The sequence below is a fragment of the Callorhinus ursinus genome, unplaced genomic scaffold (genome assembly GCF_003265705.2).
Source record: "Callorhinus ursinus isolate GAN/ISIS: 27379988/994484 unplaced genomic scaffold, GSC_fseal_2.0 scaffold4, whole genome shotgun sequence".
NCBI classification, from domain to species: Eukaryota; Metazoa; Chordata; class Mammalia; order Carnivora; family Otariidae; genus Callorhinus; species Callorhinus ursinus.
Genome location: NW_027397066.1, coordinates 77765815 through 77789907, shown reverse-complemented (window position 1 = coordinate 77789907; position 24093 = coordinate 77765815). Strand labels below are relative to the sequence as shown.

At 35.6% G+C, this 24093-nt stretch overlaps 1 protein-coding gene across 4 annotated transcripts in view; it reads right to left on the bottom strand.

The window, feature by feature from the left end:
* BMPR1B (bone morphogenetic protein receptor type 1B) overlaps nt 1-24093 on the bottom strand; it is a 393326-nt gene that overhangs the window by 130739 nt on the left and 238494 nt on the right. For 2 of the 4 annotated variants that reach the window (XM_073891987.1, XM_073891988.1), the window contains exon 2: nt 23682-23776. The gene's annotated coding sequence lies outside the window, so the exon portion shown is untranslated. Of the gene's footprint in view, nt 1-23681; nt 23961-24093 lie in introns of those variants that run through there. The other 2 variants (XM_025873558.2, XM_073891989.1) reach the window with 1 other exon arrangement.

Sequence of the window (24093 nt, the reverse complement as noted above, 5' to 3'; positions counted from 1 at the left end):
TTCTTTTAGGCTTACATCATCTAACATGACGCTAGATGCTATAGGAGATCCCAAAAGAGTAAAAGATAGTTTCCACAGAAAAACTGTAATCTCATCAGGAGAGATAATACACACATACATAAAGCAAATACATAAACAGCACAATAAAATGCTAATTTTTAAAAATAAAATTACAAGTAAAACAAACAACTAGATACCATGTAGGTTGGTGACTTCACACAATATTTTTCTTCCTAATTCATCATTTCTTTACCTTTACTATTTTCTTGTATGCTCATGTATCAATAATACTGTTCCAGAAGTTTATATTTTCTAATTTCCTTTGTCTTTCAGAGCACTGTTTGCTCTCATGTATAAAGGAAAAAACAAATATGTGAATCCTGAAAAGCACAGCAGTCTCAATAGTTGCTTTCCCATGCAAGCCAGCCTTTTCCAGAGCACAAATACTAGTCCGGGAGGCATCTCTGCATGGGGTGGGCTGTCTCACACATGAGGCCTATTCATGTGGGTCCTTTAGTACTCACCCGTACCTGTAAGTCAGCCAAAGAAGCAAGTATCTGTAGTTTCTCAAGGGAAAATCAAATAAAAATAATTTTATCCAAAATTAAATCAGTTGGAGGAAATATATGAGGAACTAGCCTTGCAGGGCCCAAACTAAAGAATTAACTATAAAAATAAAATACTACGACTTTTACATAATCAAATTGGACAGTTACAGAGTCACTGTTTGGTGGGGAAAAATAACTTTAGAAAGTCATATTTACTAAATCTGTTTCTCTATTTTTCACATCCTCCCAATCCACCTTAAAGACCACACAATGTTCTGTCAGTGAAAGAACTAGTTATTTAATGAAAACGTTGCATAAAGAAGACAAAGACTCAAAAACAACATAACTCTCCCCCTTAAAAAAGAACTTATTTCAACATTTTCCATATCATTACAGAGTTTAATCTTCCTGGAGCTCTTTTAAAGATGCTTTCTTATTTCTGAGAGGCCCCTATTTGTTTTTACGGGGAAGAGACACCATGACTAACCCAAATTGTGTTAATTTTTAAACTCACTTCTCAGAAATTTTGTTCATTCTTCCAAGTACTACTATATTATGGTGTCTTTGTGTAAATACTTATAATTTGGACTGTGTTAGAAAAGTTTGTACTTAAGATACAGTAAATGAAGGACAGATGTTTAAGACATTGGGTCCACAATGAAGTTGTAAATACTGCCAGCACAGTAAATTCTGTGATTAAATTTAGTCTGTTGATGCAGTAAGGGTATTTACACAGCTGGAAAAGCACCCAAAATATTCCACGCTAATATTAATTCAAAATTAATATTAATTAGAAGCAGCATAGGCACAGTCATATCGAAGTACCTAAAGGCTGTGTCAAGTAGATATGCTTAAGACTAGGAATGAATCAAATAAATCAAGAATCGATTTTTTTGAGTAACATTGTAAATTATTGAAATAATTCACAGTTTATTCACTTGTGACCTTAGACAAATTCCTCTCCCCTGATAGACCTAAGGTTCTGGATATATTTGTACATCCAGACACAGACTTCTTTAGCTGACCCCTTAGTTCCTCAATTGTCCAACATCTTCCTGGGAATAATAATTCAAATTTCTTCATGGAACCATGCATTTTAACTTAATGTGTTACAAATAACAAAATAGCAGAATTTTTCATTTTTAAATGGCTAGTAAACTAAAGGTTTTCATCAGGGACATTTCCGAATGGGGCACCTGTAACCTAAAATTTTTGACTAAAGAGCAATGTCTGTTTCTCTATTTATTTATGAAATACTTCCATCAATATCTTAAGTACAATACATAAGGCAAAGAAGGCTAGTCCTCACCCATTACCCATTCTTCCCTTCTTCCTTGGCAATACAATCCTGGTTTCTCGGGGCAGCAATATATGCAGCTAAAAGACCATGATGCGGTCATTTGATTAAAAGCTAGCCATGAAATATAACCAGAGATTAGATATATTGAATTGCTGCTTACAAGAAGGACCTGACTAGGAGGTTTGTTCATTTGGTGTCTCTCACCTTCACCTTTCTCCTGCCGCCTAGAAACTAGACAAACAGTAATAGCCACCAAAAACCTTAATGTGTCTTTGAAAATGAAGTCACATGCTAGGTTGGTGGGGCAGATAATTAGAAAGAGACTAGATCACTGATGTCTATGGAACTGCCACACCCTCCCTGGATTGCCTACCTCTGAACTTCTTTATATGAAAAAGAAATATCTATTTTCTACCATTATTTCTGTTACTTGCATCTGAATGTAATTCCTAAAAGATAGAAAGCATATATCCAGCATATGAGAAATTAAATATATATACTATACCCTGACGCTTGAGGAGAGTGATTCTAGCACTTCTATCACATAATATGTTATAAGCCTAACATGTCTTTGATCTATGTGGACACCAAAACTCACCTGAAACAAATCTTCATTAGCCATTACTGAATATTTGAGTGGTTTTCTTACTGTAAGACGTAAGGTAAAGATACACCATTGATCTGTATTAAAAGGTTATAGAACTCTTGGTTGCCTAATGAAGAGTATTCCAATTCCCTATAGATTGGAGCTGGTCTGGAGAAAGGAGCCAAATAGATCTTTATACAGACCAAGTAATTTCTGTGGAGCTGAAATTCCCAAACCTATTCTCTTTCAAAAAATTCAAGTTATTAGATATTTTATATAAACTGGGATGATTCCGAGAGCAAAGGACACCAAGACACTAAAAAGAAAGGGGAAAATCCTCATATTCAGGTCCTAGATGATGGAGTTAGTTGTTAGAGAGAACTGGTTCCAATATAGTAGATACTAAGGATGGAACAGAAAGTGTGCCACCTCAGGGCAACCAAGGACCTACTCCAGCAGGAGCAGAAAACACACCCATGAACGACCATCCCCTGGAACTGATGTCAACAGCGGTCAGTAGCGACAGACACAGAGTGCCAGCTATAGAATCAGAGTAGTAGGAGAGATGAGGAGTAGAGTTTGCCCAGTCTGACATGACTGTACTTACACATGGAGATGTAAAGTAGCCATCCCTCCTCTCAAGTGGGCCCTCCCTATATTTCCATCTTGATAAACTCTACCAGCATCCATCCAATTGGCCAGGTCAGACAACATGAAAACATCCATCACTATTCCTTCTCTCGGTCTCTCACACCTGTTTGATTTACATTTTTTAAGTCTTAAAAGTCTCTCCTATCTTCCAGCCCTCTGCCTCTGTCTCAAGTTCATTAGGTCCCAATCTTGCTGTAGGATGCCTATGCTGGGACTAGGGTTCCCAGCTCCCATTCCGCTGTTCTCCACACTGACAGAGGAACTCCTCCTAAGAGAAAAATCCCATCTTACAAATGAGGAAATTAAAGACCAGAAGGTTAACGAATTTGTTAAAGTTCATACAGTTCCTTGGAGATGAAGACAGGTTCAGAGCTCAGGCTCTCTAATGTCAGAACTGATCCTCTTCAACTCCTAGCAAGCTACTAAGCCTCCCTCAGATAAATTATCAAAGCAAAGAATGAGATTATCCTGAAAACTGATGTTCGAACCTGTCACACACTCCATAAATGCTTTTTAAATATATTTTTTTCAATTCCATGAAGGCACCTTTAATCTACTATACGCTTTCCTTTGCGAAGAAGAAACTCTACCCCATTAAACATATGTATATTCATTATAAGATAAATAGTAATATGTGAAAGAATATTCAGCTTAGAATGAAAGAAAATGCAGTTGTCAACAACAGTGTCTAAAACTGCAAGTACAACAACGTGTTCTTGTACAAAAGCTGGACTGTTTGTGGGGGTATTCAAGTAATTAGGTCACAGAGGAAAAATCTGACACATAACTAAATACATATTTTGGTAATACAGCAAGCTGGACAGCTTTCAATCAAATAGTACAACAGCTGACAAATCAATTTTTTAAAAACCCATCCTAACTTAATGTAGACTAGCAAAATGAGCTTGGTTCCACTGTGGTATGAAGGTTCGTTGCAAATTCAAGTTTTATCAGGTAGGTAGCAATTGTTTCAGCAAGAGTTTGAGAAAAGATCATTTATTCTTTCTTAATTTATATTCATACACATATGTAACATTAATGCATTACACATATTGGAATCTTAAAATGCATATAGATCATTGTAATGCATATATGTTTATTTAATACAGTAGAATTTCTCCTTCTCCAAAAAGCTAATAATACACTGAAGTTGGCTTCACGGAACCGAGAAAACACAACATTTAAGAAGCCATCTGTGGAGTATACAGCAGCATAATGGAGTACAATGGAAAGGAAAAAAGCATGTGGTCCACATTTTTTCTCTTTTCCCTTCTTTCAGCTTCTTTTTATTACAGTTTTGTTGTTTTTTTTTTTTACAAAATAAGAAAATAAAGTTATTTTTAAAAAAATTAAGTGTCCTATCAGTACTTTTTTGAGGAGCATATTGATTTTTCCATGCTATCCCAAAGTCAAAAATTGTTTGCTCAGGTTTTTTATTATTAAATATTTCAGTAATGCCAAAAGGACAGAGAACATATAATGAACACCACATAGATATCATCAAGATTAAGGAAGCAAACATTACAGATACACCTCCCATGCACATTCCAATCCCAATCTCATATGCCCTCCTGCTTTTACAGATACTCACTACCCTGATTGTGCTGTTTATCACTGTCAGACATATTTTAATGTGTGTGTGTGTGTGTGTCTCCATAAACCACTTATACCATTGTGTAGAATTGTTACACATTTTTTTAAGATTTTATTTACTTATTAGAGAGAGAGAGCAATCGGGAGGGGGAGAAGGAGACAGAGAGAGAATCTCCAGAAGACTCCACATTGAATACAGAGCCAATGCAGGGCTTGAAATCATGACCCTGAGAATGATGACTTGAGCCAAAAATGAAGAGTTGGACACTTAACTGACTGAGCTAACCCAGGCATGCCTACACATTTTCTATAAATGATATCATAAACTCATGGGTCCATCACTAACTTACTTATTGTGTTCAATGTTTTAACGATTAATCCTTGTTGGTAAACACAGCTCAAGTTCATTTAATTGCATTCATTTAACTATATAACTATTCAGTTATTTATGTAGATAGTTATTTATCTATTCTACTGTGGATAAACATTAGGTGATTTCATTTTTTTCTATTACAATGTGACAATAAAGATTCATGTTTCTTCTCATAGAACTTTGAACACTCATTCTTCCCTGAATCATTCTACAAAATAACCCACGCTCAAAAAATAAAACTACTTATTAGCCATAAGCATGTACTACTTAGAATTCAGGGGGAGAGGGTACTGAAATATTACACTTAATCACAATATTTCATGAAAGCTTAACACTCTTCTTAATGACAAAGTAATCAAATGTTAACCAAAGGGATTTTACTGGTCAGGGAAATACTACAGCCTCTGAGAACTCCAGTTTAGTAGACAGGATATCCAATTTTTACAGGATGGATTCTCAAGTATATAGTACCACCCAGTTCAACAGAGTATCATCAAATTAAACATTTCCCATCAAAATAAATTACACCGGGGCGCCTGGGTGGCTCAGTTGTTAAGCGTCTGCCTTTGGCTCAGGTCATGATTCCAGGGTCCTGGGATTGAGCCCCACGTCGGGCTCCCTGCTCGGCGGGAAGCCTGCTTCTTCCTCTCCCACTCCCCCTGCTTGTGTTCCCTATCTCGCTGTGTCTCTCTCTGTCAAATAAATAAAAATTTAAACCAAAAAATCTTTTAAAAAATTTTTAAAAAATAAAAATAAAAATAAATTACACAAATCCATTATTTTCAAACAAATTATTATATTCTTTGAGAAAAATTCATGATTATTTCAGTGATATATTCAGAATAAAAAGCTGCTAAGAGTCTCTGACATCACATTTTAAAGAAGGTAGTGAAGGTAATTTGTGTTAAGAAACACTGTATCTAACTTGGCTATTAAGAGCACAGGCTTTCAAACTGGGTAGCCCTATTTTGCAGCAGAACTCCACCTTTTACCATCTGTGTATATTTTGGTTACTTACAGAATCTGAGTCTCCATTTCATCACCCATATAGTAGAGAGAAAACCTACCTCATATATTTTAATGAAATTTAAATGCAATAATGTATACATTGTACTTAGCCTTGCTGTTGCTTTCTGCACTTACTGTGTCCTTGTTTAATACAATCCAGGCTAGGTTCGGAATTTGGATGCTGATACACGTGGCTACACATATGTTCGGCCACCAATTCTCTCCAGCTATATCGTAAACCAAAGATTTATCTGGGGCCTGAGGAACCACCTCAGAAATAATGCAAACCCGGTCCACAATAAGAGTCCTGTTGTATGTAAGCCTGTCTGAATGTCTATGAATCTAGAGTTGTAGGATATCTGCATATGAGGAAGAGAAGGCGGGTGGGGAAAGGAAGAGACTGAGAATGATAGACTGATCAACTGATCTCAGGGCTGAAGCTAGAGCAGAACTACAGAATTTCTAAAAGCTAATTGTCAGGACCTTTGAAAGAGAACTTACTGGCAGGGAAAGAATGAGGTGGCGAGTTAGACTTGGCAATAAGACCAAAGATTCAGAGGAGAATAGCGCTTCTGGTTATAACTTGATAACACATGTGAATGAAACCCTTAGTAAGCTACCTACCCGAGTGGCATGGAATAGAGGTAAACCAGAAAACATGATTCCTTAAGCCCTGTGACACCTCAGGGCCCAAGCAAATATGCTATAGGTCCTGAGAACAAAAGCAATTAACAATTAAGGGCAGAAAAGCAGTTACTCCTCTTCTCAATTTGCTGAAGAGTATAGTACAGGGTCAGGGTGCAAGCATTAAAGAGGACTGGTGGGTCTAGAACAAGCCATCAGTCTGGAGAGGAAGAAATACCTGTGGTCAGGGACAGATCATCTTTATCAACAGTGGTGGCAAAAACATCCGGAGCACAGTGATCAACAGCAATGATTCCAAGCAGCAACACCTCCCAGCTGAAGAAGCCTGTGTCAGCCAGGAGTGGGAGGGCCCTGAAGATGGCTGTGTGCTGGACAATGGCAGCCTCCCTTGAGAAAAGGCAGCCACGGAGGAGGCCAGAGTGTTGACTCACAGAGGCAGCCTGTTCTGTGTATAAACAAATGTGGGAGCCCCTGAGGAATTCCAGTAATACTATAGGAAGAAAGAAACCTGAGAGGGGGATTCAAAGTCCTGTCACTGATATCTCTCCTCAGGCAAGGGAGACAAAAGCAAAAATAAACCATGGGCCTATACCAAAATACAAAGCTTCTGCACAGTGAAGGAAACCATCAACAAAACAAAAAGGCAACCCACTGAATGGAAGAAGATATTAATAATTAATAATTAATATCAAAAATATACAAAGAACTTGTACAACTCAACACATACATAAATACATATATAACATACATACCCCCAAACAATCTGATTAAAAATTGGACAAAGGACCTGAATGGACATTTTTCCAAAGAAGACATGTAGATGGCCAAAAGACACATGAAAAGATGCTCAATATCACTACTCATCAGGGAAATATAAATCAAAACCACAATGAGATATTACCTTCCACCTGTCAGAATGGCTAAAATCAGAAAGACAAGAAATAACCAGTGCTGGCAAAGATGTGCAGAAAAGGGAACCCATGTGCACTGTTGGTGGGAATGCAAACTGGTGCCACCACTGTGGAAAACAGTATGGAGATTCCTCAAAAAAACTAAAAACCAAACTACCACACCATCCAGTAATTCCACTACTGAATATTTACCCAAAGAAAATGAAAGCACTAATTTGAAAAGATACATGCACTCCTATGTTTATTACAGTATTATTTACAATAACCAAGATATGAAAGCAATCCAAGGATCTACAGATAGATGAATGAAGATGTGGTGTGTATATATACATATACATATATGTATATACACACACAATGGAATATTATTCAGCCATAAAAGAGAAAGAGAACTTGCCATTCGCAACAATATGGATGGACCTAGAAGGTACTATTTTAAGATGTCAGAGAAAGACAAATACCATATGATTTCACTTATATGTGTAAATCTAAAAAAACAAAACAAACAAACAGCAGAAACAGACCCATAAACACGGAGAACTGACAGCTGCCAGAGGGAAGGAGAGAAGGGGGATGGGCAAATAGGTGAAGGGGAATGAGAGATATGGGATTCCACTTATAGAATGAATAGGGACAGAAGATATAGAATATGGAATGAAAAATAATAATACACATAGTTGTTAATAATGTTACTTTTAATATTTTTAATGATCATTCACTTATACATCACCCAGGCTGTCTGGGTTCTTCCCTGAACCCAACTCCTTCCCTCCTACTAGACGGAATCAGTATCCTCGATCTTGTTTTAATCTTTCCGACTGGTTTTCCTTATAATTTTTTTTTAAAGATTTTATTTATTTGAGAGAGAGAATAAGAGATAGCACGAGAGGGAAGAGGGTCAGAGGGAGAAGCAGACTCCCTGCCGAGCAGGGAGCCCGATGCAGGACTCGATCCCGAGACTCCAGGATCATGACCTGAGCCGAAGGCAGTCGCTTAACCAACCGAGCCACCCAGGCACCCCTTCCTTATAGTTTGATCACATAAATAATGATTCCACAAAACAATATTAGTTTTGCCTCTAATCGAAGTTTGTATGACTGGAATCATGTTCATTGTGTTTTTTTGTGACTTGCTTTTTTCATTCAACATTATAATTCAGGGATTCATACAGGTAGCTGAGATGCATTCACTTTCATAATTATGGTAATTCCACTGTATACAAATATTCCTAAATTATCCATTCTGCACTCTGTTCCTTTGTTTCCAGATTTGTTTTTTATGTTTTTGCTATTATGCTGTTTGTTTTGCTATTATGTACAAGGCTACAATACAAAATCTTGTATCTATTTCCTGAGGCATACAAGCAAGACTTTCTATAGGATATACTTCTAGGAGTAGCACTGCTGAGCAAAAGAACATACTTGGTTTAAATGCAAGTTAAAATTTATTGTACCAATTTACATTCTATTTACAGTCTATGAGAGTTCCTGTTGCTTCATATCCACACCAACATTTGGTATACTTCAGACTTTTATATTTTTAACAACACAGTGAATATAAAATAGCATACTACTCTAGTTTTAATTTACATTTCCCTAATTATCAATGAGGCTCAGCAAGTTTTCATGTTTATTGACTATCTGGATTTTCTTTTTAATTCCTGCTCATGTTTATACTGGCTGATTTTATTTCTCTTATTAATTCACAGGATCTCTAATATTTTCTATACACTAAATCAGCCTTTCTTGCTTTTAGAGTATCCTTTGAGTAAGACGACTTCTTTTCATTTTAATGTTGAATTTATTAATCTTCTTTATCGTTTACTCTGTTTATACCTAGTTGAAGAAATTTCTGTCTTACCTTAAAATAATAAATATATTCTTTTCTAAATATTTTAAAGTATTGTTTTTCATAGTTGAGTCTTTCTTCCACACATAATTTGTTACTGTTTATAGAATGAGGGGAGTAGGGATAATTTTTAATTTTTCATATGGATAGCTTATCACAAATTATGTAGGCAGCATGGATTCAAGGCCCACTGGGACTCAAAAGGAGAAAAGATCCATAGGCTGGTGGTGTCTGCCCAGGAAAGATGCATTAAGAAGCTGACGCCTACAGTGTATCACTACATGAGAGATGAGAGAGAGAAGAAATAAAAGAGAGTGCTGGGAAAAGAAAACCAATTTGATAAATTTACTTCATTCACATTTTTATGACTTTTTCATAGTTTACATAACTCTCCATAGTCATGCTGTCATCACTTTACCCCATACAGTGTGAGACAACATTCAGTAGTTTATTTAAACTGATCTGTGTTCCTTATAAACTCTTTATTGACATACCAACACAGCTTATGAAAACCTTTAGGAAAGTTTTACTATTACACTATATACTGATTAAGACTTTTTTTGTGTGATAATTCAGTTGTTCTCAACTAGACTCCCACATAATTCCACAAGCTCACTACAGGTGTTCTGCCACTAAAATCATATTAAATTCTAATTAAATTCATAACATTTTCTCAATATTAACACTCATATTTTTTTTCCTTAAATGACTTGCACCTGCTATTCATTATTTCTGCTAGTGTCTGGGATGAGTTATCACATAATTATATATTTATTTCTTTACGTTGTCATATACTATAAACTAACGAAATTTAATAACTACTTTGTTAAGGTCAAAATATTTGGCTTTTCAGTTTGGGATCTTCACCCCACCCTAACTTATAGTCTCTCCATTCATAAAATGCATATACTTGCTTCAAAGCATTTGGGAGAGCAAAAGATCAAAAGAAATACTGGGTGTGGAAATGTTGTTAAAATGTAAAACATTTTATAAACAGGAGTTAAAATTTATAATAACCTTAAATTATATCTTACAAATATGGGGCTAGGACAGTCATGGGAAAAAAATCAACAGATAATTCCTGAGGTCAATTTTATCCAGTTTTCATTTCTTCCACATCTTGTTTCAAAAAACAAGATACTTAACTAGACTAAAAATAAAATTTATTTGTTTAAATGTCATTTCCTGCCTCATACAGTTTCTAATAAAGTTCCTGAAAGGTAGAGCAAGACAAAGGTAAGAAGTTAATCTACAAGTAACTCATCTCCAAACAGTATGAAAAAATAATCTGTTTTTGTAAGAGCATAATCTAAAACTTCATGCCATCCCAATGTGATTTATAACTAATGACAAAGTCTATTAGAGTCTCACTGAAATCAAAGAGTGTGTAGACTGCAGATGAAGATTTAAGCTGCCGCAAACACATTTTAGAGCATCACATGGACTTATTTAGAAGAACATACTTTCCTACGTATTTGTCTTGTTATGTCTTTGCATTAAAAAACTTTGATCAAGTTACAAAAGTAAGAAAAATGTGAATGAAATGAGAATAATACACTAAGATTAAGATTTACTCTTGGTTTGTAAATATCAACAGAGCCGTGTCTTCTTCATAGGGAATGGAGCTGCAGTGCTCTGTCTGGACCGTTGTCACATGTGCAACAGCTTTCACTACTGTGCTACTTCTCAAACTTTTAGAAATTTGCAGGAGTAGAAAACTGAAATTATCTATATTAAAAGAAAGTCAAACACTATACTATAAAGGTTTCAGACTCAGAAAGAGCTGGATTCCAATCACACATCTACCTTCCAAGCTGTGTGATCTTAGGCATGATTGTTTAATCCCCTGAATTTGCATTTCCTCCTCTTTAAAACAGGGATAATGAAAACCATCTCACAGAGTTATTATAAAGGTTAAATGAGATTGTTACACAATCTCATTAGATATACAAATATCTAACACACAATGTTGACCAAGTTACCATTAAGTATGAGAGAATAAATGACTTGACAGAAATTTCGGAATATACTAACGGCACTTTAACATTTTATGATACAAGTTTCTCTTACTTCCCAGCAATTAAAATTCCTCTTAAAACTGGAAAGGTTTTCTTCAAGTTGCACAAAGGAGTTTCCTGATATAACTTGAGTGATAGATGGAAGACCACAGGTAAAGAAAATGTTGAAGTTAAAAACAAATCAGTAACAACTTGGTATGATATATAACTGGCTGAGATGCAACAAACATTTGTGAACAAGATAAAAAAATAACCGGGAAATAATGGAACACTACATCAAAAACTAATGATGTAATGTGTGGTGACTAACATAATAAAATAAAATTTAAAAAAATAACCAGGAAATGCAGAAAGGGGAGGTGGAAGAAGAGAGAACAGAAAGATGGTAATAAGGGTTGGGGTGGAGGGACAAGAAGGGAAACAGAGAAGGGCCTATAGCCTTCTTGACTCCTGGCTGGATGGTGATTCTGTGCTGGCCACCAGGTCATCCCAGGTCAGCCTATTTTTTGAACTGCCTACATGTAGAAATGAGCAACCTTACAGTAAGTATGGGATAAAAGCACAAAAGTCAATTGGCCATCTGTGTGTTCTGCATGCCTTATGGGGTTTGTAAACCAATGTTTGATCTGAAATATGCTCTATGTCTCTAAAAGCAATAATTAATACCACTGATGATATATAGTTAATAAACAGAAACATATATATCACAGAAAATATCTCATTAAAATCTAACCAAAATTTTAAAAATTGATTCTCAACCTCTGGGCAAATCATACGCACTTTGGATTTTCAAGAAATTGAAATCATGTTAGTACAAATATCACATTTCTTTTCTACTGGGGGACCATGCAGTGTAAGAACAGCTTCAAAATGACAAAACCAGCTCCCTTATTTAAGAACACTTAGTTTCAGCAGATTTTAAGCTCACATTGTGCTTTGGGAGCTGTACCAGCCTGCTTTAGACTATAACAATACAAGAAAAAAAATCATTCTTAAAATAATTGTCTATTTCTACCAATAATAATTTTTAAAGATTACATGTAGAGCATTAATGAGTAACTCAAGACTATATGCATTGTATGTTGGCTAATTTTAAACAAATAAACACAATCAAAGAGCTGTAGATCACTTCAGCAGAACAGAACGTCCTAGGTCACCATGCTTTCCTTCTCTATTATTGTCAAGTTCGATTTGCCAACAAGCCTCTGACAATAAACACAGAAATAAGTTTCATGGTTAGTAAGCTAAACTACCACTGTGAATTATGATATATTAATTTACCAATGAAGTTGAAATTGGTATAGAAAGAAATGAAAAAGAGTGACTCTTAGTGAAGTCAATTTTACATATAAAAAGAGTACATATTTACCTGGGGAATTAATGTATGAAATTATATATGGAATTATGTTCCAACTATACAATGTGTAGTTCTAATCATCTTTATAGTAAAGCAGAAAGCTAAAAAAAAAAAGACTGAAAAAAGGAGGAATAATATGAATGACCTATTTAGAATTTTTAAGACTATTCATTAATATAGATACTAACTCATGCATAATTTTCCAAGCAATAACGCAACAACAGTCTGCTTATTAACTAAAAGGTTAATTTATTTTCAAGTGTTCCCAGGCAGGGCTATAAAACAAAACCCCAGTGGACTTTAGTGTAAATCTTACTACAGGCATACCAATGTATCAACAAAGGGCAGAGTGACCCAAGGTGAGAAAAAAATCCTATATTGTCTTTAGGCAAAACTGTTCGCCTTGACTTAAAGAGGAAAACAAAACAAGTTACTTCATGGCAGCCAAATGTATAACAAACAATTAAGATTGTAAATAAATGATGTCTTGGTATAAATTTTTATATTTGGATTGACACACACATACATAATTCAAACGCAAACTGTATTTATGAGGCATGTCCATCCAAGCAAATTAAGCTCTCCTCTTTTACATCATTTCAGGTAACCATTTAGGGTACAAGTACTAAGTTCTAATGATGCCAAATATCTAGAATTTCTTTTCCTGTTTTAAATACAAAAGTTTTATACCACAGCAACATCTGTGAGTCTCTTAACCGAGTAACTTAAAATAGAGATGATAGCAAAAGATGCCAGTTCAGTAGCTCATTTCTCCCCTGAATGAACCTCACAGTTTAAGAAACAAGAACCCAGATGGAACAGTCACTTCCTGCTGAACTGGCAGGTCCTTGTCAGTTTTCCCGCTAAGGTCATGAGCAGGTATGTGAGGAAGGGAACGGTGCTGTGTCTTATGCATAGGACGGAGAGCTGAAGAATAAATTGGCTTGCAATCGGAAAAAATGATAACAACAATAGAAGTACTAAAATTTGAAGAAGTTAAAAGACTTTTTTAGCTGTTTCTGAACTGATTTAAAAATATAGGATTCATGTCTTCTGCCCATTTCTTGATTGGATCATTTGTTCTTTGGGTGTTGAGTTTAAGAAGTTCTTTATAGATTTTGGATACTAGCCCTTTATCTGATATGTCATTTGCAAATATCTTCTCCCATTTTGTTGGTTGTCTTTTGGTTTTATTGACTTTTTCTTTTGCTGTGCAAAAGCTTTTTATCTTGATGAAGTGTTATACACAAACAATGAATCATGGAACACTACATCAAAAACTAATGATGTAATGTATGGTGATTAACATAATAATAAAAAATAATAAAAAATAAAAATATAGGATTATTTTTGTCCACCCTACGATTTTGGTATCTTCAATGCTAATCCCAAATAATAAAAGGCTCCTCATATCACTGATTTTATTGACTTGTCTCTATATTTTGAAAATCATTGTTCCTGAGCTCATTTTTCCACAAGTGGATGCAAGTTGGGAAGGTTCCTAGTACCTGACCCTTACAGACTCACATCTATTACCACTTATGGCAAAAAGCATAATTTCTCTAACTGTCAATGCTTTCTTAAAAGATGGACTTTGGCCAGAGATAAGTTTAAATCATGACCCTATCACTTATTAGCTAGGTGAGGTTAATCAAGCTACTTTATATTTTGGGGTCTCAGTTTCTTTATCCTAAAAAGGGAAATCAGAGGGGCGCCTGGGTGGCTCAGTCGTTAAGTGTCTGCCTTCGGCTCAGGTCATGATCCCGGGGTCCTGGGATCGAGCGCCACATCGGCTCCCTGCTCTGTGGGAAGCCTGCTTCTCCCTCTCCCACTCCCCCTGCTTGTGTTCCCTCTCTCATTGTCTCTGTCAAATAAATAAAATCTTAAAAAAAAAAAAAAAGGGAACTCAGAATAAGTCATTCACAGGTATCTTAAAAGGATTAAATGAAATTATATTCGTTAAATTTCTTGGTAGAATGCCAGAAATATATCTAGAAACCCTTGATAAAAAATGGTAACTATTATTAATGCATAATTTCTCACACAGAATCATATTCTTATTAGGTCTGCTTTAATATAAGTAATATACTCAAAGCCTCTTGTCTACAATAATTTCAGGAGGCATGCAACTTAAATCCAACAACATTCTAACATGTTCCAATGCTTAAATTACATTTAACAAAAGGAATCCTCATGCAATGTTAGCAGGGATGTAAATTGGTGCAGGCACTATGGAAAACAGTATGGAGGTTCCTCAGAAAATTAAAAATAGAAATACCATATGCCCCAATAATTCTAATACTAGATATTTACCCAAAGAAAACAAAAAAACTAATTTGCAAAGATATATGCTTCTGTATGTTTACTGCAGCATTATTTAAAGTAGTCAAAATATAAAGGGTTAGTATTTAAAATATATAAAGAACTTAACACCAAAAAACCACATATAATCCAATTAAAAATGAGCAGAAGACATGAAGAGATATTTCTCCAAAGAAGACATACAGATGACCAACAGGGACACATGAAGAGATGCTCAATATCACTCATCATCAGGGAAATGCATATCAAAAGCACAATGAGACATTACCTTACACCTGTCAGAATAGCTAAAATCAAAAAGACAAGAAATAACCATTGTGGGCAAGGATGTGGAGAAAAAGGAACCCATAGGAGTGCAAACTGGTACAGCCACCATGGAAAACAGTATGGAGGTTCCTCAAAAATTAAAAACAAAATTACCATATGATCCAGTAATTTCATTACTAAGTATTTATCCAAAGAAGACAAAAACACTACTTTGGAAAAGATATATGCACCCCTATGTTTATTGCAGTATTATTTACCATAGCTAATTTTTGAAAGCAGCCCAATGTTCATTGATAAATGAATGGATAAAGAGGAGGTGGTGTGTGTGTGTATGTACGTACATATACATACACACACATACACATACACAAATACATACAATGGAATATTACTCAGCCATAAAAAAAGAATGAATGAAATCTTACCATTTGCAACAAAATGGATGGATCTATAGAGTATAACACTAAGCAAAATAAGCCAGAGAAATACAAATACCATATGATTTCACTCATATATTGAATTTAAGAAACAAAACAGAAGAACAAGAGCGAGACAAACCAAAAAAAAAAAAAAAAAAACCAGACACCAGACACTTAACTATAGAGAATAAACTGATGATTACCAGAGAAGAGGTTGCTTTGGAGATGGGTGAAATAGGTGAAGGGAATTAAGAGTACACCTATCTTGGGGCGCCTGGGTGGCTCAATTGGTTAAGCATCTGACCCTTCATTTCAGCTCAGGTCATGATCTCAGGGTCATGAGACTAAGCCCTGCACTGGGCTTCACACCGGACATCGAGCCTGCTTAAGATTCTCTCTCTCTCCCTCTGCCCCCCACCACTCTCGCTTGTGCTCTATCTCACTCAAAAAAAAAAAAAAAAAAAAGAGAGAGTAAAAAGAGTACACTTATCTTGATAAACAATTAGTAATGTATAGAACTGCTGAATCACTATATTTTACACCTGAAACTAAGATAACACTGTATGTTAATTCTACTGAAATAAAAATAAAATTTAAAATAAATAAAATAGCCAAGATATGGAAGCAACCTAAGTGTTCATTGATAGACAAATGTTAAAGGAAGATGTGGTATGTATGTACACATACACACACACACACACGGATATAATGCAGCCATAAAAAAAGACGAGATCTTGCCATTTACAAGATGCTGTGGATAGACCTAGAGGGTATTTATTATGCTAAGTGAACACTTAGCATACTTTCTCACACTGAGAAAGGCAAAACCTTATCATTTCACTCATATGAGGAATCTAAAAAACAAATGAATAAGCAAACAAAAAGAATCAGACCTATAAAATACAGAGAACAAACCAGTGCTGCCAGAGGGAATGGGGGTTGAGGGATGGGCAAAATGGGTGAAGGGGAGTAAAGGATACAGGCTTCCTGTTACAGAATGAATAAGTCACGGAATGAATATGTCACAGGAATAAAAGATAAAAGGCACAGCGTAAGGAACATAGTCAATGATATTGTAATAGCATTGTATGGTAACAGATGGTAGCTACACTTCTGGTGAGTATAACATAAAGCATAGAGAAGCTGAATCACTATATATACTGGAAACTCATGTAACATTGTGCATCAACTATACTCAAATAAAAAATTTTTTAAAAACATGAACTTTTGTTCCATAGAGTTAAAATTTCAAATGTAATATAAATTAAGAGGTAATAAAAGATTTAAACTTGTACACAAAAGTATAAGATAAAGATGACTTCACAAAAAGTGGGAAAGGGAAATAATGATTCAACAAAAAAACTGAAGTACTTGTTTAATAAAGTCCTGCGTATCATAACATTAATAGTTAAATAAATTAAACCATAAAATCTAGAAAAATATTTTTTCCTATTTCTGGATAGAAAAGAGTTTTCCAAGTTTCAAAAGAGATGGAGAAAATATTGATTAGATTTAATAAAGAGATTTCAAAACATGCTTATGTTTCAAAACATATAAAAGAAAATCAAAAAGTAACAAAAGCTTATGAGAACAGTGACAACTAATAGAACTTTAAAGGATCAAGATCTTTTGATTCTTTTTTCAAAAAAAAAAGAACTCTTCTAAACCAGTAAGAGAAATACAGCCTTTGAAAAAAAGAATAAGTATACAAATAGAGCAATGATAAAGAATAAAATGTTAATAATGAATAATTCCTTCAGATTCAAGTTCACTAGTAATTAAAAATAAAATTAAAATATCACTTTTTCATTTTAGAAAAGATTTTAAAATTATAAATCTCTTAGCAGGCAAGAGTTTGAAAGGATACATAATATATATTTGAAGTACAAAGTATCAATCCATTGGAAAATATTCACTAAGAGTTAATCAGACTTTTTTCAGATTGGGGAGGTGGGTAAAGACCGTAAATTTTACTTTGCTATGAAGGAGGTGAAAAGAGAAATCATAGGCTGAGGATTGGAACAACCTTCAACCATTTGTTCAAGAACTCTTTCTTCCTTAAGTACATAATTTTCCAGAGACCTTAATAATAAGAATGGAAGGGCCCAAAGAGCCCCAATTTCTTTGGAAGTGCAGGGAACAGGAATAGAGAAGCAAAGTCTTACTGGAAGATGAGGTGAACAAAACAGCTTGTTTGCCCCACCCTGCCCCTTTAATTGTTTCTATTTTTAAAAATGTAATGTGGAAAATCATGTCTGGTTCTTTTGGGGTTGTTTGTTGGTTTTGTTTGTGTTTGTTGGGGGGGCGGGGCAAGGGGAGAGGGAGAGAGAGAATCTTAAGCAGGGCTGGGTCTCCTGACCCTGAGATCAGGAACTGAGCCTAAATCAAGAATCCAGCACTTAACTGATTGAGCCACTCAGGCACCCCTGGTTCTTTTGTTTTAATCAAGATTTTTCCAACTGTAATTTAGAACAAATAACTTAAAAACAAATTATAAAACAAAATATAACCATATATTTCCTATTAGAATCCTTTAGATATAGTCAAAGTCTAAAAATTTGTTTTTGCAATTTCTGTCTTTTGCTTCAGGATTATCTGCCATGTTGTACTGAAAAGGAGAATAGTTATGGGGCTTAAATTTGGTAGTACAACCAAAGACAATGGGGGAAATCAGGAAAGCTAGAAAGGATATCTGTCATTTAAAATACAGGGCGCCTGGGTGGCTCAGTCAGTTACGCATCTGCCTTTGGCTCAGGTCATGATCAAGGGGTCCTGGGATAGAGTCCTGCGTCAGGCTCCCTGCTCAGCAGGGAGTCTGCTCCTCCCTCCCCCTCTGCCCCTCCACCCCGCTCATGCTCTATCTCTCTCTCAAATAAATAAAGATCTTTAAAAATAATAATAATAAAATACACAAACACACACACACATATACATACATATATAAGCTATGGTTATGAGTGGGAAAGTACTATATCCCACCAATAATTATTAGCTTTAATCTTCAGGAGTTATGCAATAATGCAAAGGAGTCTAATACAATACAAAACACAGAGATATGACAACTTAGGCTTTAGATGAAATATACAGAATAAAAATAAGGCAATTACAAGCAGACTGGAAGAGCCACAGTGATAAAATACCAGCCTTATAATTGCACATTTCTTTTTTCTCTTTTTAATCAAAATCTCAACTAGCCACTTTAAAAGCTGATGTTTGACAAGTTACAAATGTGGTTACTCTTTGTACCACATTCACCCATATCTATAAAATGAAATATGTAAAGTAGAAGAGCTTTAAGGTTCAACTTCCACGATTAATTTATTCTTCTGCTCTCCTGTTCTATGAATTCTATGCCATGCATAGCTAAAGAAAAACTGACTGGAAAGGTAAGCTGCTAATAATAATAAAATAAGACTTTAATATACTGGCAAAATCCTTTATGCCTCACTCCAACCACAAACTTGTTCAATCTCTTTGATGGGGTGGGGTATTTTTTGCTCCTCTTGGCTTGTTTTGCAATAATCTTTTATTTTTTTTTAAAGATTTTATTTATTTATGTGAGAGAGAGAATGAAAGAGAGAGAGAGCATGAGAGAGGGGAGGGTCAGAGGGAGAAGCAGACTCCCCGCTGAGCAGGGAGCCTGATGCGGAACTCGATCCCAGGACTCCAGGATCATCGTCTGAGCCGAAGGCAGTCGCTTAACCAACTGAGCCACCCAGGCACCCTGCCATAATCCTTTAATATTGAGGCACGCTTGGGTTTCTCTCATCACTGGCTAATGGGAACTAAGTACATTTCTGTGTCCACGACCAGAAAAACAACACACATACACACACATACACATACACGCCCTTTCAGTTTTATAATATTAAGATTATTTGATATACCAGTGAGACATATAATTCATAATCATAACCCCTGAGACACCTTCTCCCATAACTATTTAACTACACAATAGGTATGTGGGCAAAATATATCTGAAGAGAAATTCCAGATTGAATTATGGTCCATTTCAAACAATTAAAAGTCTTCCAAATGTTCTTATGAAAATATCAATCTTATTTTCATTCCTAAGACAGAAACAATTCAAGGTTAAACAAACAAAAGAGTCATATTCAATGTGTGGAAGAGGTTTATGATTTCCACAGTAGTGGAAACTGCTAGTTGCGTATACTAAGAAGTAAAAATCAAAGTAAGAAAAGTTGTAAATTACTCTAAGTTGTGCATAAAGCTTTATACTTGTTTCTGATATACAAAATATTTCATATACAAAGTAAGCATTCCATGTATGGTGGGGAAATAAAACACAAAGACAAAATAAATTTTATTTTTGTTGAGTACCAAAAGTAAAAGAAGCAACGGCTATTTCACAACTACTTTTTTAAACATTGACATCCTCTTCTTTCAACATTTCTGTTTTGAGGAGCAAATTCTTCTGACTGAAATGGAATATCACCCTTCAGATTTGAAAATTTTTAAGCCATGATTTTCCATTATTTCCTTAAATCACTAACTATCTCTATAACAGAAGATAACATTGGAAGTTTAACTTCATCAGGCACATTGGGAGCCATTCCACTCTGTAATTTTCTAGGATACAGGAATATGAGCCCAGTCTCTCCAAATATTCTCTCTGGGCCTTTTGAAAGTTGTAACACTGTCTTCAGTTTGCTAGGGCATCATTTAATTTCTCATAGGAGTCCATGTGAGAGCAGCAACTAGCTGATTTTGTTGATAGATTTCATCAAACAACATTTTCGAGCTATATATCCTGAATTTGTACATGCTAACCAATATAATTTTGAACTTTATTATTCAAATATAACTTTATGGGTTCAACAGATATCTATTTGCATGGATAAACACCCATACACACTACTGTGATCAGTGGTAGTAAGAGAAACAAAATTTTTTAAAATACTGCTAGTCTTTCAAACGATTTTACCATTTACTTGAGGGGCTTTCCTTCAATGCAATTAATCAAAGTTGTGAAATATATTAAAATAAAAAGTTTATAAAGAAAAGTGAGTTTAAAAGAAATATAACAAAGTTTTTCTCTAGTTCAAGTTCTTGAGTATCTATTGAATGCTACGTCTTGGAGGAACATCAAAGAATGAATTTAAAACCTGGCTACAAGTAGCTTACAACTTCACGTGGATAAAGAAGCACAAAACATTATATAAGACTTTGCAAAGTGCCCGGACAGTGGTCTATACTGGAGGCCAAACCAAAGAAGCTGAGAGTGGACCAGCAGGGTGCCTGAAAGGGATGCCTTCACTGAGGTGAAAGGCAAAGATCAAGAAGGTTTTCAAGATAAAAACAACATAAACAACTCCAGAAAGGAGTAAAACAGTACAGATTGTTTTGAGAAATACAAGATGTTCAGTATTGCTGGAGCAAGAAACAGAGTGAGGGGGAATACTCTCGTGGGTAAGCAAGAGTGGTAGGGAAAACAACCCAGAAGGATAGCAGAAGACCAATACAGAACAAAAGTATCAGCTCAATCAAGAAGAAACTCACTGTGCCAAGAAGACTGACCTTTATCTATGAGCAACAGAGAGCCAGGAATGAGAGAGCTTTAGCAGGAAAGCAAAGTGTTCACTGGGGTGGGAGACTGATCCTTCTAAGGGTCATGTAGCAAAGGGACTGATAGTATAGGAGGTTAGTACTAGTATTTCAGGCTAAATTCATTCATCTTACCTCAACAGTTAATACATGATACAAAAGGTCTTATATTCTTTCTTTATAATATGCCTATATATAAAATACTTACATCTAAAAGCTGTTTATAAATATGATAAATAACCACTATCAGGATTGATATTAAAGCCAAAAATAATATCGAGAAGGTATCTCAAGTCTTAAAATGCTCACCCAGCCTTCAACCAAAATACATTCCATTTTAGACATTGTCAACCAATGTCACACTTTTCTCTTTGCTTTCTTGTTTAAAGGGACAACTTTCCTTAGTTTCTTTTTATTGTGCTAATTTTATTTGGCCTGCTTTCTGCCCAGTTTCCACAGGGTACTTCAGAAACAAGATGCCAAAAGGAATAAAAATAAAACCAGTAAAAAAAAGTGTAAGAAAGTTATTATCATGTATATATGCAACATATAAAGTGAACAAATAAAAGATACTGAGTAAAGAACTGAAATTGTAATCTTGATTATAATTACCCAAAGGCAGTAGCAAAGAAAAATTTAATTGAGAAATGCCCATTCTAGATCAATCACAGTTGCATTTTCAAAATAAACATACTGTTGTCCAAAATCTAAATCAAACCCCTTAAGAATCTGGTAAGCAGAACTTGAAAAGGACAAAGAAAAAGCTTGATTCAGAGTCTAAAACAAGCATTCAATGAATGTTAAAATACAGTTTAAATTTAGATGTGAGATTCCCTTTAAAGCATTTCTGAATTAATAGAACTGATTTTGAAACACTTTGTATTATTTGGGAAATTATATGAGATTCAATAAAAGTGATATTCTATAATGACTGGCCTCATCTTAATACATTTACTTTACATTTAGACCTATTCCACCTGCTGTTTTGGATGTGGTTTACTCTATTTTAGATGAGCTGGTTTCTGAGTACTACCCTAACACAAAATCTGTGCCAGAGTATTAGCTTTTCCTTGTATCTCTTCTGGCCTACTGTTTAAGCTCTGCAAGAAAATTTAGTATTATCATTGTTTTTAATTTAAACACGTAACACAGAAAACCCTTCGGAACTATAATCAGCATCTGTAACCCAACCTAAAAATGTTAAATATCATGCTAATGTAGCTAATATAGTGCTACAATTTAAAAACTAACAACAGGGAAGCTTTCACTGTGTCAGTAGATAAGCGTCACCTAGTTAATGCCATACTTCCAGCAAAGCAACGTTACTTATTTTCCATGCCATGTGTAGTAGACATAAACCACAGTTTATAAATTGTGTGGGTGTTCTAAATCAAAAACAATGGAAAACAATCTCTTTCTGTCCTCTTCAGCACCACTGCTTTTGATGCTAACCTGGGACACACAAAACAATGACAAATGAACATCCCACAGCATGGTGAACATGCAGAGAAACGTATCAATGTGCTAAATGTGATGAGAGGAAAACAAACTACCGACGTGCAGCAGGACATGTTCATTTAATGACTTTGGTAAGGAATCGCTTTTTGTAAAGAACCAACTAGCTTGGTTCTTTGGAACCAAGTCGCTTGGACAGATCAACTCTCCCCGACACTTAATTTGCGTCTTGGACTCCAAAGACTGTTCTCACTTCTCACCACTCCCTGTTCTCTCTGTTCCCAAAGCTAGTCCTTGATTCACTTTCATGCACTGTCAAAGGGACGTGGGCTTGCTTTTAAAAAGAACCCATGTCGCTCACATTCACAGCATCTACAATGACAGGCCTACTACGTCTTCACACGTTCATCTGAACTTTCCCATTTCGGGACCACCCATGACTGTAAACTCAGTAATATGGTCCTGCTTTAATCCTGATAAGAAAGCAAAAATTTACCCATCGGAAGACTTCAAGTTTGACGGAATGAAGAAACAGAAACTTGCTGATGGGACACAACATGAAGTCAGTGGTAGAGCACCTTCCCCACCCCCCCCCACCTCCCCCACTCCCATATTTCAGTGTTTCCTGAACGGACAGAGCATTCTCGAGAGCAGTACACAGCACTACATGGCCACCAAGAACATTCTTAAACATCAAGCAGCCCCTCCTTGCTAGCTTTAACATGCCACACAGAACTTTGCTCACTGATGCAAAGCAGCCAACAGGGACAGGGAGTTTACGAGGAAAAGCGAGACCAAACTGGCTCATTACTTACCTTCTCACTTATGGCAGGCTGGCTCGTTTAACTTTTTGTTTCCTCTCTTGTCATAGCTCAGCGGTGAATGGTGATGATTCAGCAGAAGTTTGAACCTGACAGTGAAAAAGAATTTTTTAAGCAAAAATACTGAAAATCACTGTTCTCCCCACTGTAGCCTGTCTTTCCTTGCCCTCTATGTGCGTGTTTCTCTCCAGTTTTCTCTCTCTCTGCAAGGCAGCTACGTAGTGGTCTATAAATATTGACCCTGACACTTGCTCAGTGCTTTAGCTGCTCATGGCACAGGTCTGTGTTACTGAACACCGTGGTAATACTCCAGCAAAGTTCTCAGCTGCTCAGACAAAGCTGTGGATTGGCTCACTACCCAGCAACCCTGTGCCTGCCTGGAAATACCATTTTGCTGCCAGCTTTA